The sequence below is a fragment of the Plectropomus leopardus genome, chromosome 13 (genome assembly GCF_008729295.1).
Source record: "Plectropomus leopardus isolate mb chromosome 13, YSFRI_Pleo_2.0, whole genome shotgun sequence".
Taxonomy (NCBI): Eukaryota; Metazoa; Chordata; class Actinopteri; order Perciformes; family Serranidae; genus Plectropomus; species Plectropomus leopardus.
This window is the reverse complement of record NC_056475.1, coordinates 16,890,912-16,910,213: the sequence shown is the minus strand read 5'-3', so window position 1 is coordinate 16,910,213 and position 19,302 is coordinate 16,890,912. Positions and strand designations below refer to the sequence as shown.

The 19,302-nt window shown below is 41.7% G+C and overlaps 1 pseudogene; it reads right to left on the bottom strand.

Moving 5' to 3' along the window:
• The window catches only part of LOC121952361, a 209,151-nt pseudogene that overhangs the window by 184,355 nt on the left and 5,494 nt on the right, over positions 1 to 19,302 (bottom strand).

Here is a 19,302-nt window from a genome sequence, read left to right as displayed (position 1 = left end):
GGAGAAGAGACATGAGGACGGGTCAAGAAAGGAGAAAGCGTAATATCTCCTGTCTATTTTAGATACGTGAGTGTGTGTGTGTGTGCGTCAGACAGTGACAGTTGAGCGAACAGTGACATACCAGGTTGGCAGAGATATTTTGGTAACTAGGACAAGAGAGAGAGTGAGGGAGAGAGAGGGAGAGATAGGGAAGGGAGAGAAAGAGAGGAAGACAAAGGCAGAAAAGATGAAGAGATCGTTTAGAAGATCCCCCTCGCTCCCTTCATCGCCTTTCTTCACCTCCTCCCCCTCCTCCTCCTCCTGCTCTCCCTCCTCCAGCTGATTGACAGCACCCCCTCCTCCCCCACCCGGCGCTCTTTGATTGACAGGACTCCCCAGACTGAAGCTCTTATCCCCTGAAACAAACCCTGCTCTGCTCCTCCTCACCTCCTTTCTCTCCTCTGTCTGCGTAGACAAGCCCCCTCCTACTCCCTCTCCTTCTCCCTCTCTCCTCACCCTCCTCTTGCTCCTCCTTTCTTCTTTTTATTCCCCGTAAATGCTTTTTTTATCATGTTCACCTCCTCCTATCGTTTTTCTCTTCCCTTCTCCTTCCTCTCCTTCCCATCATCTCTTCCTCAAGCTGTGACCCCTCTTAACCCTATAGATTACACACACACATACACACACAAGCGCGCACACACACGGGGAACCCCTTAAACCCCTCAGGCTTATGTGGGCCCCTTTAGACTTTGCGAGGACACACACTGGTATCCATAACCCCCCAAACACACACACACACACACACAAACACACAATATCATACTCTCAAACCACCTTCCTCAAGTCTTGACACTGATCTAAGCTGTGAGCACACACTGCCTGAGACTATAACCCCCCTCGAACTACACACACACTCGCACGCACGCACGCACGCACGCACGCACGCACGCACGCACACACACACACACACACACACACACACACACACATACCCACACACACACACACACACACACACACACACACACACACACACACACACACACACACACACACACACACAACCATGCATGCACTCACACACACAGCCTGAGCCTATTAAGCCAATCGCAGAAGTCTAAACAGGCAGCGAACTGAGCAGTGAGGTAGGTAACCCCTCAGGGCCACAGAGAGAGTAAAACAGAGTCAGGCAGGGAAAAGAGAAAGAGAGGGAGACGGAGGCACAGAGAGGGAGGCGGGTGAGAGAGGGTGAGGTGGAGCGAGGGCAAGAAAGAGGAGGAAACAGAGAAATGAGGAAGGAGGGAAATAGAAGTGTGGGAGGAGAAAGAAAGAGGAGATGAGGATGCTGAGTGAGAAGAGACAGCAAGATATACAAGGAGGAGAAACTGAATGGCAGCCCCACACACACGCACACACACAAGAGGAGGAGAGGTGGATGTGGCTCTTTAGGAGTCAAGCAGGCGTATGATAGGATATCGTTGCATGTCGTTAACCCTATATTAACCCTGAGAGGCAACGGGACACTCGCTGTGCTACAACATGGATTAACTGGGCCACACACACTCACACACACACACTGGTACGATGAGCTAGCTGTCAGTCACAAACACACACACACGCACACACACACACGGACTGATATCCACACAGACACCATGCAATGAGCTGTCAGTCACTTGCAAAAACTCTTTTCTTCATTTCTTTTACCTGTTTGTTCCTACAAATAAGAAGCCAATGGAGTGTTTGAATTTGTTAATTCATGATAATCACTGTGGCATTACTTTTATTAATGTCAAAATAGCATTTTGACATCATCTTATTTTCTTAATTGGATGTATTTGTTGTTGAGACAGGATATCAGCAAGGACATGCTGAAGGCAAACAACTGTTTGAAGAAAAATCTGAACTGTTTAAGGGGACATACACATGCCACGTTTTTTTTTGCGTGCTCGTTTCTATTGTTTTCAATGGAGACACGCAGGTCAACTTTTGGAACGCAGCAGCAGCAGCAGCAGCAGTGCCCCGTGGCATGTGATGAGGAACAACCAATCGCAGCTGGCGGTTATCTTTCCTTTCTTCCATGAATATCAGTCTCTGATGAATGTGGTGAAGTTGGTTATTTTAGTGCAGAGATAACCTGAGATTTACATCTCTTCCACAGACTGTATCTTTGGCTCAATACACACTAAAAAAACACCTGGAAGAACATCAGCTCTGCACTCAGGATTTCTGGTAAGAGGGCTATGATACTGTGCTGGTTATGGTTACTGAGCAAACTCAGACACAACCTGTATCTGCGCTCGTGATCATGAGCTCCATCATCAGCTGCTGATGTGGCTCTAAGTCTTAAATTAATACCACTGCTAACAACTTACTGCACATGACTTGTAAGCTGCAGCGCAACTTTGTTACCATGTCTCTTGCTCCATTGCCGGAGCTCAGCCTCACAGCTGCTGTCAATCAAACGCACTACCCAAACTCCCCTCTGGCCACTGAGAGGAAAAGGGAGCATTTCTGATATTCTTCTAAAGATCTTTGTTTCTTACCTTTAATAAGAAGAAACTATTAATAATACATTTTTTTTAAAAAAATGAAGCATTTTGACTGCAAATAGGGAAGACTATGTGTTTTTAGTTTAACTTCAAGAGGATTCGCCTGTTTACAAGCAGTGACACACTTATAGCTCATATTTTGTTTCTCTCTCTCTCTCCACATGTTTTGGTCAGACAGCAGATTTCCAGATGTTAAACTGAGAGGCTGTGAACCACTGCGAAGTGGAGGGGGGGGGCTACAGGAAGTATCCCACGGTATCCACGGTAACCTTGACATTCCATCCTGACCAAGTTCCCCGACATCTCCCACAATTCACTCTGCTCCTCCACACACACACACACACACACACACACACACACACACACACACACACACACACACACACACACACACACACACACACACGTGCGCACATACATACTTACATTAATACTCACCAGACAGTTCAGTAATACACATATTATTATTATAAGTTTACTATTTTGTCACTTTGTGTCTGATATATCTTCTATTTAGTCAGTGGCCCAACCCCAGTCACCAACACATACATACACACACATGCACAAACACATGCACAAACACATACACACACACTTTCCAGGCCAATATACTATATACTGAGGTGTATACTGAGATGTCTGAGATAGCCAACATAAACAGAAGACTGTGGTGTGAAGATACTATAATGTCCTGCACACACACGCGCGCACACACACGCACACATAAATAACACTATCATGTGTAGCTGTCGATCATGAAGCCTTTTGCACTTTGTGTCTCACATAGGACACACACGCACAAACACAAACTGAGACTTGTGCGCTTTGAAAAAGCTCCTTCAAAGCTCACTTTGAGACACAAGTGTTTATCCACTTCATAAGGTTTCTCCAGACAGAAAAATAAGTGGAGGAGGTGAGAGAAAAGGGAACCAAATCCTTAAAGCTAAAAGTCGGAATTAAGGTGTATGACTAGAGGAGAGGAGAGGAGAGGAGAGGAGAGGAGAGGCATACATGATAAAGATAGGAATTTATTTCCTTGGAGTCCATGTGTTAAGAGTGAGGTCAAAATGTTAAAATATATATTAATAGCTGTTGACAGCAGAAATTACACAGGAGACACATACACCACTATGATATTTATCTTGATTTGATTTGATTGAATAAAAAAAAAACAAAAGAAAAACACATGAAATATCAATTCATGTATATTTGACCCAAGAAGAAAGTACATGAAAGTGTCACAACACCTAAAACATGTATTTCCTTTTTGGTCTTTGATGGGAGACAAAACAACAATACTTGTACATGTCTGGCTGTGTAAACTGTCAAAAATGTCCTAAATAATTGCCTCTGGGGTTAAAATCTTGAACCTCGCAAAGAATCAAACACTGATAAAAGACTTGTATATCTTGATTACAAAGTCATTTGAGTTAGTTAAACAGGGTTTGTAAGAAGCCATAACCATGTATTCATTTAAGTAAGTATTTAATAAGATTAAAAATTAAACTGAAAACATACACAAACACACACAAAAGAAAGAAAGAAAAGAAAAGAAACTACCTGGAAAAAGTGCTTTAAAATATAATTTTGTAACATGATTTTGAATATGTAAATATGATTATCATAAATATAATTTTTCCCTGGCATTTCCTTTTTTTCCCCTTGACATTTTTCCCAAGCTTTTTTAAAATCTACTAATTTCTTGCAAATTGTGGAACATTTCTTGCGAAGTTGCTTGTTGCCTTTTTTCCCACATTTTTTAAAGAAACGCTTGGTGAACTACACTTCTGGTTACGCACGATATACATCACCAACACCAACATGGCTGTCAGCTTGGCACAAATACTTATCTTACCTGATGTGTTTTAATCAGTGTCTCCTGGACGTTTTATCATCCGGAAAGCAGAAGAACAAGCAGCACCCGTTGCTCATGTGGTTATATCCCATTTACGTGACTTTCTAACTGTCTATTAATTTTCACAGTCTTACACCTCTTCCCAACTGGACATGCTGGACAGGCAAACATCAGATTGTTTCAGTTTTTCTCAATGAAGATGTCCTAACCTGCTCCGTGCGTCAGTAAACACGCTAAGCAATGTGTCACTTGCTTGAAAAAACACTCACCCTTGCTCTATTTTTGCAAACAGGATAAAAAAAATGAGTGATGGTCCACTGGAAGGGGAGGAACTTTGACTCTCTATTAAAAAGAGCACCAAATATTCTCGCATGAATGATTTTTATCCTTCATTAAGTCGTACTGTAAGATATTTACAATAATCTCAATAAAAAAATGATTCATGTTTTAATAAAAATGTATGTAAATTCTAGATTTTGTACCAAGGTTTTACCTTTCGCTGGTTACAACAACAACAGAAATTGCTGGTTTCTCTGATAATGTGGTGAGAATGATAAAAATCAGCACTCCTTCACTGCCCGTGAATTACTCTTTAAAACACACACGCTGACGTTCATGCAGAGAAACCTGCTCACAGAGGGTTAAAACAACTGCCAAGAAGAAATCAGATTAAAATGAGGTTGGATCTCATTTCAGTTTTTTCTCTGTCACTTTTTTCTTTGCTCATGACCCATTTTTCTGCGCTGCTGCAGGAGAGACAGACACTGAGAGAGAAGGGGGGGCGAGGGAGGGGCAACTTCAGTCCTCCACCTCGACAGACAGGAAGAAAGAAAGAAGCAGACAGACAGACAGGTAGGAAAAAAGCGGCAGCGAAAACGACAGACAGCTCCTGCTAGTAAACAGCGCTGTGTTTTGCATTACGTAGAGGAACACACACTCGTCTGTTTGTTCACTCAAGTCTGAAGATGCGCATAGGTGTGCATGTGTGTTCGCATGTGTCTGAATCTGCCAGATATGAGGTAGTAACTGAGCAGCTGATGTCACCTCTGCACAGGTCAATGACTGCATTACTGAGGTGCACATGCTCACTTAAATGTGATGTCTGCTTGGACGTTTAATTTCCTGCTTTGAGCAAATCACCACCGCTGACGAGTCCTGCTGTTTGACTCATAAATGCAAAACTTCAGTCCAAATGTTTCAGTCTGTCTTCCGTCAGAAGCCATCGATTCTATCTCAGGAGTGTCTATTTCAGGAGTGACGGCAGATCATCTAAACACGCAAACATCCCGTCACACGCCGCCATTCAAACAGGTCAACGCAGTCCATCATCCAGCATGTGTGTGTGAGAGAGTGTCTGTGAGAGTGTGTGAGGGAAAGACAAAGATAGAGATGGAGTGAGAGACAGTACCTGTCGATGATAACAGGGTCTGAGGGTGTCTCATTACGGTTTCCGCAGCTCTTCTTGTCACAGCACCGACTGTGAGAAGAAAAGACAGTAGAAGAAGACACAGGTCAAAGTTAGAAAGGAATTAAACACAGGGAACATACAGTACTTCATTTATACGGGAGTTCACATTTAGATGTTAAAATGGGAGTACCATGTGCTTTTGTCTGTTCTGATGTGGAGAACTTAACACCAAATTGAATTTTACAGAAAGTCTGGCAGCTCTAGACTGACAACACGGATAAAAATAGACTCATACGACATGGAAAGTGAGTGTATAGCCGGATCTAGAGGGCACAGGCCAGCTGGTGAGCTTAGCCATTTCCTGATATGCTCCAAAATCCTGCTAGTTCATACATTAAAAAGCCTATAGTGAGCTGAATAACTGTTAGTTAGTTTAGATTCTGAGGGTTTAAAACATATATGTCATCAAGGACAATGTGGATTACGACCCTGAAGAATTGCTTGTGCAGTCAGACTGTCCTCCAGAGAACAACAACACTTTTGTTTTAGCAAGTACCTATAATGACATTGGTTTACATTCAAGTGACAAAGCCCCGCAGCTGCCATAACTATGACTCTTATCTGTCAGGAGTAAAGGAGGAAGTAAGGTGATGTTATTACAGAACCACAAAGTCACAGAGAGAGGACATCGGGGTGGAGGGATGATTCAATAAAATGAAGGACCAACAGTAAACATTGTTTTTTTTTTTTAAAGACAGGTCACCCCAAAATCAAAATAACATATTTTTCCTCTTAACTGTAGTGCTGTTTATCAATCTCGAGTGTCAGAGATGTCTGCCTTCTCTCAAATATAACAGAACAAGATTGCACTCAGCTTGTGGTGCTCAATGCGCAAAAAAAAAACGATAAAAAAAAACTCAACAGCAAAGTGTTTTTCCAGAAATCATGACCCCGTTACTCAAGATAGCCCACTGACCTTGTTGTGAGCAGTTTCCTGTTACATCTACCCATGGACGAGAGGCTCGCGCTCGCAAAAGTACGAGATGTAAACATTAATGGTGTCATCCTCAGCTGAGCTGTCATGTTAGCTTGCGAAGCGGTGCAAGGTGAGGGACCAGAAGTTACTCACGTCCTTCTACGTATAGATACAGTTGCTGGATGTAGTTCAGCAGATAGGAAATAGGTCCTAAGTGAAACCGCTCACAACAACGTCTTTGGATAATCTTGATTAACCAGGTTATGATTTCTGGAGAGAGGCATTGCTGCTGAGTTATTCAAATGTGTATTTTTGGCAGTCTGAGCACTGAAAACTGAGAGTCGTCTAGTTTTGTTATATAAGAGAAAAGGTGAATTGTCCCTTTAAGCATGACAATGTTGTATACTGCTAACCTTAACTTGTTTAAACAAAAAACATGATCTTTCCTTACACCAAAGATATTTTTGTACTTAAACTGAACCAATACTTTTCCATAGCATTGTGGGATTCATAAAATATTCTTTGTTTTGAAAGGAACAGCAAATGACATTGACAGTGAGAAATAGACACAGATATCATCTAAATGTCTGTGCTCATCTCCTGAAAACTGTGTGCACTTGTTTTAATTCTTTTGAACCCCTGAAGATGACATACTGATTTTTTTTTAATCAAGAAACTGGTCGAATTTTATTCTGAGAGATTTGCTACCATGCATGTATTTGAAAACATTATATGACAACTTCCACTCAGTCGTTATTGTTCTGACGAACATGTGAGGTGGAGGGTGGAGAGGATTGAAGAGGCCTGAGGCTCAGAGGAGGAGGAGAGTGTGGGACACACACACACACACACACACCTACACACACACAATTTATATTAAAAAAACTGGCATGCACTCCAAAATTCACACATATGTACTGCAAGTCTGTCAAAGCTTTCTTGTGTGCATCAATTATGAATAAAGGTGTAAGCAGGAGGAGAAGGATAAAGGGGGGGGGGGGGGCTGAAGAGTGAAAGGATGAGCGTGGGAGGGAAAGCTAGAACAAGAGGGTGAGAGAGAGGGGAGGTGACGGGACAGGAGAGGTTTGGGTGGGAAGAAGAGGAAGGGGAGACGTCTCGGGTTTCCCACCATCACAGATGGCAGAGGTGAAAAGAAAGGGACTGATACGTTACACCTTACACATTGTCTCTGCTATCTGCTGCTCTGCCTCTCTTTCTGCTCTCATCCTGTCATTTCCTTTCTGCTGCTCTATGAACTGGGTCACTACACGGCCCGGCACCATCGAGAGGTTACAGAGGAGGAAAACCAGAGACGGGGAGGGAATGGGAAAATGGGGAGCAAAAGGAAAAATTGGAAGCCCGGGGTAGGGAGGAGAGGGGGGTGTTGATGAGGAGAGGAGATTAAGGGAGGACAGTGGAGGAAGAGGAGTGGGAGCAGCTTAGAAGATGTTATAAATGGAGGGGTGGTGGGAAGGAAAACGAGGGGCGGGACGGGGGTAATGTAGCACTTATTCCTCTGGATCCCGGTGATCTAATCATCTGCTCTCCCCCTGCATCTCCCCTCCTCCAACACACACGCACACACGCACGCACACGCACGCACACACTTATAAACAATGGAGTCCCAATAGCATGAATTGGAGAGCCCATTTTCCCTGGTTCTATATGTGAAAGTAATAAACAATAGCTTTAGTTAAGGGAATCCAAATGAAACAATTAATCAATTAGTGGATCAGTAGCAAAGGTTCCAGATTCTCAATGTGAAGATTTGCTGGTTTTTTTTCACTATAGTAGGTTGAATATCTTTAACAAACATTTTGAAGATGTCGTTTTGGGGCTCTGGGAACAATTTTCTGACATTTTATTCAAAAAGTTTCCGAAGAAACCAAATCCGTACAGCTAAATTGCTTCATAAAATGATGCACAAAATATTCTGAATTTTTTTCTGTTTGACAGTTAGCGTCATGTAGCTTTAATAAAGAGCTGCAACAAGCGGATACAGAACTGATTGTGCCGAATAAGCCATTTTTCTCAACCTTAAAGCTGCCTGAGGGACTGTTAGAATTTTTAAAAGGGGAGGGAGTGGTGCAAAACTGAGGAGGTATTTCAGATCATTTTTTAAGTGGGCAGGGAGTTATGTTTTTGATTTGGTTTAGCGAAGGGACATTAAAGTTTAAATGATTGTATTTTCTATTTATTCTAAAAATCCTCAGAAGTAGGGATGCACGATATTAGTTATTTTGCCGATATCTGATATGCGGATATATAACAAATCGTTTGGCTGATAACTGCTACCGATATCGATATATCCACTTTTTCTCCCCACCTAATTTAGGGATGATCAAGTCTTTTCTGTGGTGAAATTTAACATCATATTAACAACATATTTTGTATACTCTGATCATGATGGCCCTCCAGTAGAAGAAGACATAAAATACAATGTTTTTCAGTGTTTGTTATATTCATTCATTTTGCAAAATAAAAAAAAAAATGATTGCTGTCTTGTACATGTCCACTTTACCATATCGGCAGAAATCAGCATGTTGGCCAATTCCTATATTTTATTTTGAAGCCAATATCTGCTGATACGGATGATGTGCTGACATTATAGTGCACCCCTACTCAGAACCCCAAAACCTGTAGGTGGATTTTTAAGGCATGTTTTCTTTCCAAAACATCCCCCCAAATCACACCATTTATCACTGCCAGAAATTGTGAAAAAAAAAAAAAAACATCTGCAGCTGTGTAGAGTGTCATGATATACATATTTTAAAAAAACAAAGTCACACCCCAGCCTACCCCCTGCTCTGATAAATAAAGTCCCTAAGTGGAAAGGGGACAACGGTTTGTTAAACCAACATTTTTGCTACACACATGGTATAAACAGTAGCCTCTTTCATTCACTCCTGCGAAACCTTTCATGTATTCGTGCCAGAGCTCAAACCGTTTGCGATGCAGGTCTGTGTGGTGGCAGATTGGCTGGGAGCATATGGCTAATAGCACCACCATGACAATGAGCCACACTGATTAATGGACACCCTGAGCTCTTTGTGTGTGTGTGTTCTACGTCGCGTGTTGGGTGTGAGGCCCCCGCTGCAGAATCAGCATGTTAGAACACGAGGCAACAGCCGTAACTTTGACCTCAGCGACTGCTGCAGAAAAGAGAGTGTTTACAGTGGTTGTTGCAGAAGTAGTACTTTCTGCAATGCTGCTGCACTGTTGCTCCCCCTGAGGAAATATTTGAATATCTGAGGCCTTTTTACTCTACAAGTTCATGTATACTTTACACGTTACGCAGAACAGTTTATCGTGTCCACAATGCATTCCCAATATGATGAACAACAATAATTTACAATAAAATCTGTATTTATTTATAAATTCCTTGTAAATCATATCAGAATTTCAAAGGCTTTTCTATAAAGCTCTGCAGCTGAGCTGCCTGCAGATTATTCAGTGAGCTATAGAATAAAATATTAGTGTGCCTGATTTCACGGCTAAAATCCCTGCTTGTGCATATAGATGAACCCCAATTTATATTGTTACAGTTAAAGTTGTTCAGTGACAAGGTCAGGGAATAAGAACAACTTAATTCATGTGCTAAATTTGAATTTTTATAACTGTGGTGTGCATGAGGGAGCGTGCATATGCATACTTCTTTGTGTATATTGTGTGTATGCACACGTGCGTGCGTGTTTGTGTGTGTGTGTGTGTAAGACTCTGCCTATATTTTATAGTCAGATTGTGGAGGAAGGCCCATTTGTTAGCCATGAAACAACAGGAGGGTTCAGATTGACTAATGAGTTTCTCTGTGTCCTAATTAACCAGGCGTCACAGACACACACACATACATACACACACACACACTACGCATGCATCCACACACACATTTCCTATTGTATAGGATAGGTTGGTAAAATGCCTCTATAAATAGATCTCTTTCCTCCCAACCTACTTCCAAAGAAATTCATCTTTAGATTATAATTAAAGCAACGACTCTGAGAGCTAAAACTCATCTTCCTCAACAGATACGGCTTCATGTGGATGTGTATGCATGCGTCTGGGAGTGTATGTGTGGGGGGGTTAATGAGGGTGACAAAATAAGAAATGTATTGAGAACAGAGAGGTGATTGGTACCAACTTTCTGCAGATGAAGAAAGTATGTTGCAGGAGAAAAGAGGAAGGGTGTGGAGAGGGGATGGACAGAAAAGTAGAAGCTGGGACAATTGTTCGTTTGGAGAGGAGGAAGATTTGAGATTTGATTCTCACCTGCACATGATCTCGTGTGTCAGCAGCACTCTGCACATCTCTGGGTTCTTGTCTTGGCCTTCATAAACAATCGGCTGAGACAGAGAGATGAAATAGAGAGGGGGAAAAAAACACATTGTTAGCTTACAGACAGAAAAACTGAATAAACATAGAGCTCAAATCCAGCAAATGGTTCTCTCCGTCCTCAATAAGGTGCTGGTTTCAGGTGTGCTTCACCATAGCAGAGAAAGGACTGAGGCATGGTAACAGAAATAAAAATTTTAGTTGTTCTGTTAGGATGTCTGTGTTGTGTGAGAGACTTGAAATTAGCCATTTAACAGCAAATCTTGATGTGTGATATCCAAAGTCGTGTAAGTACAAAAGTCTGGAAGGTGTCAACAAGATAAGAAGGTGTCAACAGCAAAGTATGTCATAAATAGGAGAAAAAGTATTGTGTCTACTGTGCTGTTGTTATCGTTGTGGTATTTTATAATTAAGAGCTGAACATACCAGGAAAACCATGTGAAGATGTATATTTTTGAAATCTTGTGATCAATATCAGTGCCTCCAGGATGGAGGATTGCCACGTTGCAATGCTGTGATGTTGCAATTGCAACAATTAATGCAAACTCAACCAACCCCCGTGAATTCTGGGCAACCTTGCAATTTTGCCCAGTCAGTCTGCAAATTTGACTACATCATCGTTGTTTCCCACAAGAGTCAGCAATCATAGTAGTCACCCGAGCGAATCTGCGTTTGCTAGGAGAGGTATAACCCACCCTACTCTCCCTCTGATTGGTTAGTGCTTGTTGCCTTTGTTGCTTAGATTGGTTAGTTTTGGACATGTGGAGAAAGATTGGTTAGGAAAAGAATGTCAGATCAGAGGCAGAGTAGGGCAGTCATGCCTTCGCCATCCTAGGAAACGCATCTTCTGCACAGCATCACCAGATTTAACATGCAACATGTATCACAATTTTTCAAAAAAGCTGCCATGACTTCAAAACTTTTTGGCCCCAACAATCTCAAAAAGGCCTGCAAAATCCTGGAGGGACCACGATACTGTAAATAGTTTTTGTCACAATAAAAATAATTAATTTCCTTAAACAGCTAGACACTGGTTTTTAGCAACTGTCACTCAAACAGGACTAAATGGTGCATTTGTTTGGACTCTAACAGCAAATAATACAAATTTAGAGCTCTATGTGAGTATTTATGGCACAAAGTTCTTTTGTATGTGGGATTAACTCAAAATAAACTACAGTGACCATGCACATCCAAATGAAGGAATGACTCATCCAGTGCAAGTGTGGTTCAATGATGTGTTTGTAATGGCAAACAGGGAATCTCTGCGGCCCAGAGGAATACACTGTTTTGTTCTTTGGTTAAACAACTCATGTTCAGGATCAATTTGTTGTTGGAATTTGTCAACAACGTTAAGTGTAGAGTATCACCAACCCTATCCTTCAAATGCAGGGAAATCTCCAAAAATTAGATGCAACTTCATATTGTATAACTCCACATTGTATTTTTCAAATTCAAACTGAACATAAGCAAGTTGTTCATAATCTTGCAACAAAACGGTGTCAGTTAGACCCTCCAATAGAAGCCAGTCATTGTCTGCAGCTGTGCATGGATGCATAAAAACTTAATTGCATTTTTCAGACCACTCATCTACATCTACTACACTGATGAGAGGAGATGACTATATTCCACAGCACTGCGCTGTGGTAAAACACAACAATGTCAAACTGGGAGGAATTGGATTTTTTCTTCATGCTGTGTTTTCCATCAGGGTGTTTTGGGGGTAACAGGTTAGTTGCCACTTCACCTTTAAGAACACGTAGTTCAGCAGTAACACCTCCATATCACTAACGCACACTAACACCCATTGTCTCTTCACTGGGAGTCTGTCACCCCTCCCACACACACACCTTGTTCACACACATTTTAGAAAAAGACAAAAACATGTCAATGACATCTCCTCTGCTCCCATCAGGTGAGGTCTAATGTTAAACCACATACATGTTCACTGAGCTTTGGCCACAGTTTAGGCTGAGACGTTACCTGCTTCCATCATACATTCCTCCTGCTTCTGGCGAAGAAGCTCAGAATAAAGCGAAAGCACAAGTCACACACCACTAAGCTATCTATCAATCAGTACACACACCCCGTCTGTCTTTGGTCTATTCCAGTCTGTTTGATCTGTCGTTCCAAACTCCAGCAAGTCTCCCCGAGTGACAAGCTCACTTTTCTCAGGGAGCGCTGAAGAAGTTTCACTGTCCTCTCTGATAGTCTTCAGCTGGAGGTTCAGACTACCTGCTGCCACCATCTGAACATCAGTTTCAGTTTGTAAACAAAGGTCACTTAGCTGTGAAAGCTTAAAGGGACAGTTCATCCCAAAATCAAAAATACATTTTTCATCTTACCTGTAGTGCTGCTATTAGTCAAGATTGTTTAGGTGTGAGTTGTAGTGTGTTGAGAGATATTGGCCATAGAGAAGTCTGCCTTCTCTCCAATGTAATGGAATAAGATGGCACTCAGCTAGCGGTGCTCAAAAGCACCAAAAAAAAAAAAAAGAATAAATACATTTGCTGTAATGTAAGCTAGCTCCATGGTGCAAGGTGCTAGTAGTAGATCCATGCCTCATTCTGCACAGTGATATGGCTGGTGGGTTTTTTGGGTTTCGTTTTTTTTTTTTTAAAAAAAAGTTCCTACATGAAACTGCTCACAACAAGGTCCGTGGATTATCCATTGTCCATTATATTGGAGAGAAGGCAGACATCTCTATGGCCAATATTTCCATCACTCGGCAACTCACACCGAAACAATCAAGACTGGTAAGTAGCAGGTAAGAGGAAAAATGTGTTTTGTTTTTGTTTTGGAATGAACTGTCCCTTTAACGCGCCTTTGCAATGCAGTGGAGAAGTTGGATGTTTGTAAAAAAAGGGAACTCAGACAACTGACAGATGATAAGGCTGGGTGAAGAAGTAGAAGAGACCATTTAAAGACTAACACTAAAAAAAAAAATCCTTCCTGTGAGCTTGGACTGTCCCGCCAGGGGCCCCAGGGCAAGCATGTTCCACATGGGGCCCCGGCATGAGCCGAGATGTAGACTGAGCCCCTCATTTGTAAAAACTGCAGCCCAACATGGTCCTCAGAAACTAGCTTGGAGCTTTGCAGCATAAATGGAGAGCAGCAACAGTGGCTGCACAGTCTGAGGGCCCCATTACAATATTGTTGTAGCCTACAGCATTTCATACTAATAGCTGGTTGTCTCCAGGACCCTCTGTGTTTTCTGGAATTGGAGTCCCCATTTGTTTCAGGGCCCGGGGCCCCTGTCAGTTACAATTTTCCATGCATGTGCATATATTCCAGTTGCAAAAAAACTTCTGCAGAAAATGTATGGATCATGAATCTGGAGCCTGAAGGGCTCTTGGTGATCCAGGACTCCAGAACTGAGCATGCTCAGTCAGTGCAAACATGAGTTTAGCGATATGAAACAAAAATAATCTCATCTCAAAGAAGAAGTGCAACTACAGGTAGAAGGAGCTGGTGCTAAAAAAATATTTCAAGAAACAGTTTCACAAAAGAAGCTTTGACAGACATGACGTCGAGGCTGATGTGCAAACGGAAAACTAATGAATCGATCCAGAGAGCAGAATAAACTGGTATCCATACTAACACACCACTGTTGACACACCACTGATGTTGGTCCAACACTAAGACATTTGAAACTATTTCTCTAATCCCTCTCCATCAAAAACCAATATGTAATATTTTCCTTCAGTTGTGGCCTTATGAAAGCAAATGTGAGTGTGGGAACTATAGAAATGGGCTGATTTGAATTAGAAATGTACTTTTTAAGCCATAGTTGTGTCTATGATTAGACCTGCTCATTGTGTCATGGGAAAACTGTGGGTCAGGCAGCTTGCTCAGAACTTCTAAACTGCCCTGGACAAACATGCATCAATGCCATCTCAACCTCTCTCGTCTTCTCTCTTTCATACACCTCTGCTCTTTTGTTCTCTCTCTCAGTCTCAGACTTACACACACACACACACACACACACACACACACACACACACACACACACACACACAAACACACACACACCTTCAAATACGGGCCAGATGAATACATTTATCTTCAGGAACAGAATTAGGTCTGATGCAACTGAACTTTCCTCAAAAACACAGAAGAGGTCAATAAATCCTCATATACAGTATGTTCTTGTTCTAAAAAGTTTCTTAACTCTATCACCTCTGCAACAAACATCGACTGAAATAAAAGAAATAATCGAGACCATCTTGCAGTAGGATCACTACAACCACCATACAGCAGTCTGCAACTTGAAAAAATGTGAACCAGGGATGTACAGTGGGGGTGCAATGGCTCCTTCCCTACTTCCTACCCACTACCTCCTACCTCTGGCCTCCTGGGTCAGACAACGCCAATCTTCAAACTCGTCCTTTACTGTGATCTCAACTAGAAACTGTTAAGTTATGTGACTGCACAGTAGTGACAAAATTTCTCTACAGACAGACACATAAACACCTGGCAAACAGCTCATGTGGTACTTCCTGCTACAGTCACCAGGAACACATTTAGCCATGATGACACACACACAGACTTACAAAGAAGAACAATACCAGCCCCGCTGTTGCAGGTGGTAAATACAGAGGAATTCATACTGCTGATATGATGACATTACTCATATTTCCTATATCCCAGTCGACCATAACTTCAGCAGGATAGAGGACAGATGTCTGTCAACAGCAGGAGTTCCTCAACCAGAGGAGAAAAAAGTGAAAGATTTTGTCTAAACTCACACAGTACTGACAAATAAATCTAGCAGAAAACTCAGTAGCACTGAAAAGGTGTAAAAATGTCTATTTTCTGTTAAATCCTTCCCAATTAAGGACTGATCATGTCAGGTTTCTGCCAGCAAAACTGGTGCTAACAATGCAGCTTATGTAATGCATCATTTTCTGTGTAGAAAGTGATAAACTAACTAAGCGGGTCACCTTTTCACTATGCTGACATACAGTAGATAATAGCCACTTCTTTCCCAGCTGACTCCTTGCTTTGCCTACTGTTGACACGTCTCTCACTGTGCCACACCAGCGTCAAAATCTAACAATCCTTGCCTTGTTTTGACTCTGTTTGGATGCCAAGTCAGGTACCCCTCACTGTGTCACGACTGCTTAAGTACTGTGATATAAAAATCACTGCCAATCAGAGGTCAAAAGTTTCAAATATCACTTGATCCGTCCTGCTGGGCAACCTGAGACATCTGAAGCTCCAATCAGGAAAAAATGAACAACTCAAATATTAATTTGAAAATAATATTTAATCCTTCTTCTGTAGCAGCCTCTTGTGTAACTTCTTCTCCCATAACTTCCTCTACCATCCCAGCCCACGTCACACTGTCACCTCGCTCGCCTTCCTCGACTTTCATCTGCTTTTTCCTCCTCTGCCTCCTCCCTTTCTCCGCCTCACCAGGCCTTTCATACAGCATCTCTGCCGCTCTCTCCTCCACCTTTGAAGTAGCGTGACATGCGCGGCGTGTAAACAAGGAGCCGCTAAGCAGGGGAACACACTTCCTCCTGCGTTAGTGTCAGGTCGACTAGCGAGCTAGTGATCCGACAGGGCCGCAGTGACAGACGCTTTATTCTTCGGGACAGAGTCGTGATCAACCAGCGCTCAACGCTCTGCTTCTGAAGTCTAAGAGGCGCTCTCCTCCTCCATTTAACACAATCAGTGCTGGCCCTCCCAGCGCACACAAAAAGCAGGTAGACAGACAGAAATAGCAGAATAACAGAAGTAAGTGCCAGCTTTAGGTGCCAAACGTTGGAGGGTTTACTTTCCTGGGAGAAGAGCTGTGAAATCAACAGAATCAGTGATATGAGCCTCAAATACTCAGCACAATACAAAAAACAACGACATGCTTTTCTGTGTATGGCAACACTGATTATAATCCAAAGCTGAATTTCTGTGCTTTAAAGATCCCGACTGTACTTCTTGACCATGTAAAAGCATTCATGTGTTTACAGTAAGTAAGGAGTTTCATGTGACAAAAAACAAGAATTTTGCATGAAACCGAATTCATCAAATATAATAAAATACAACGAGTCAAAATCTCCTGCAAGCTGAGCGATCACTACGTAAAGGTTGATTGGTGTTTGTGTAAATGTAAAGTGTGCCCCTGGGGTTCACTGTCCATATTCTCAGACAAATCAGTACCTTAAATGAATTTTCCCCCACAAAATGATAATCTGTGCCAATTACTCACCCCATGTTACGCTGAATTCATGAAGAATACTGTTTTTCTAAAATTCCTCCATGATGCATAGCCAATGGACAATTAATCCAAAAATGGAGAAAATTCTTTATGAACTGAAGTAAAGGGAGGCTGCGTCTAAGTAAAGCAGAACTATAGTGGTGTACAGTAACAAAATACTTTTACTCAAGTGCAGTACTTAATTGAGTTTCTTTTTTAAACTTATTACTCTGACTCCACTTGGTTTGAAAGACAAATATGGTACTTTTGACTTCACTACATTTCCACGAAGGCTCTCGTTACTCATTACATTTGCCTAAAGTCAGCGGATGATTTTCTTTTTCTTTTCTAAAATGCAAAGTTCATTAAATGTGATCATGCCGTTCTCTGTGTGATTTGTTTGTTGAAGTGGTGTTACCACACTCATCAGCAGGTGGATGTATTTGGTTATGCAGTGTTAGTAACGGCTACAGCAGCAGATTGAGATGAAAATACCTCAAGTCCATGTTTGAAGTTTTTGAGATGAATAATGATTCGTAGCGTTTTAAATGTGTGCATTGTTTACCACACACAGACTCGCGTTTCTATGGGCATTTCTAAAGGGATCAAGCTTTCCATCCTGCAAGTAAGACATTGTATTCAGCGGGTTGTTTCAAGACAAGAGACACAACAACCGACATCCAAGAGCTAGCGGCGACAAAAGCCCAACACATTTACATCCCGACTCACCGTGTCTCGCACAAAAAGCTGCACAAAAACACACCAAACCGACGGCAAACGAGCCCATATGTTCAGCGCCGGGGTGAGAGGGGATATCTCTCCAAACCAGCAGACGGCGGTCTGTAATAATCATTCAAAACGTGAAACCGGAAAACCGCAAGTTAGCCAGCTAACGCTAATTAGCCAGTTAGCACCACAGAGTGTGGTTAGCACATTAACAACAACACTGAAAGAAAAAAACAACATATTTACTGTGCGCCAGTGAACAACAACAAAAGCCACCAGGAAAAGTTACTGTTAAGCGCCTAATGGTTAAAGAAAAACAGTCTTACCTCATTTAAAAAGTTTGTTTTGACCTCCTTCTTTCTTGACTTTTAGTCCTTTATTTACGTTTTTTACTTCCGTTTGTCTTCGCGTGCGCTAAACTAAACAGCCAATCAGGGTGATTTTATTCACCAGGCTCCACCACCCTGAATCAGTCCTCACTCACAAAACCAGACTGACACTCATCAATAATTCTGTTGAGGCACAACTTTTTAATCTTTAGGAAAAATAAGTGTTAGCAATTTGGCATAATTATTAATTAAAGTTATGGGTCTCCAGTTTTTAATAATCAATAACTCTTTATCTGGTTTGGGTATTAAAGGAATGAACCCTTGAGACATAGTCTACAGTAACTTTCCAGCCATGACTGCGTCCTTAAATACACAAAAGATAAACTCTGACATATCCTTTTGAAAAACTATATAAAAGTTTCTTGTTAAGTCGTCATTTCCAGGGGACTTAATGTTTTTTTAATTTACAGATACACTTTTTTTAAATTTCTTCTAGAGTAATATCCTGGTCACACATTGTTTTGGATTTTTCATCTATACATTTTGCATTTCTTTTTAGGGTAGAGGGCCAAAGATGCGGGACGCACACAGTTTTGAGTGCTGTTCATGCAGTCCCAAACAGAAAAGAAAAATAAAATAAGAAAATGCATAAAAAGTCCAGAGTTTCTACAGAAAAATACAACACCACTGACTTGTGTGTCATGAGTCATGATCACGAGGGATTACTTGAGTTTATACATTGCTTTTTAGAAAAACTCCTGCCTAGTATATCTTTTTAAAAAAAAAAAAGGTAAACGTGATTCTATTGTTGCAACCAAATATAGACTAGGGAAAGTGACCAGCCAATTCTTGTAGCCGCTGCCACTTGACCGGCCTCAGTGTGTCAAACGGGTGACGTTAAACCCTCGACAGCCGTGGGCTTGTGGGGATTTTTTTGTTTCTTTTTTTACCT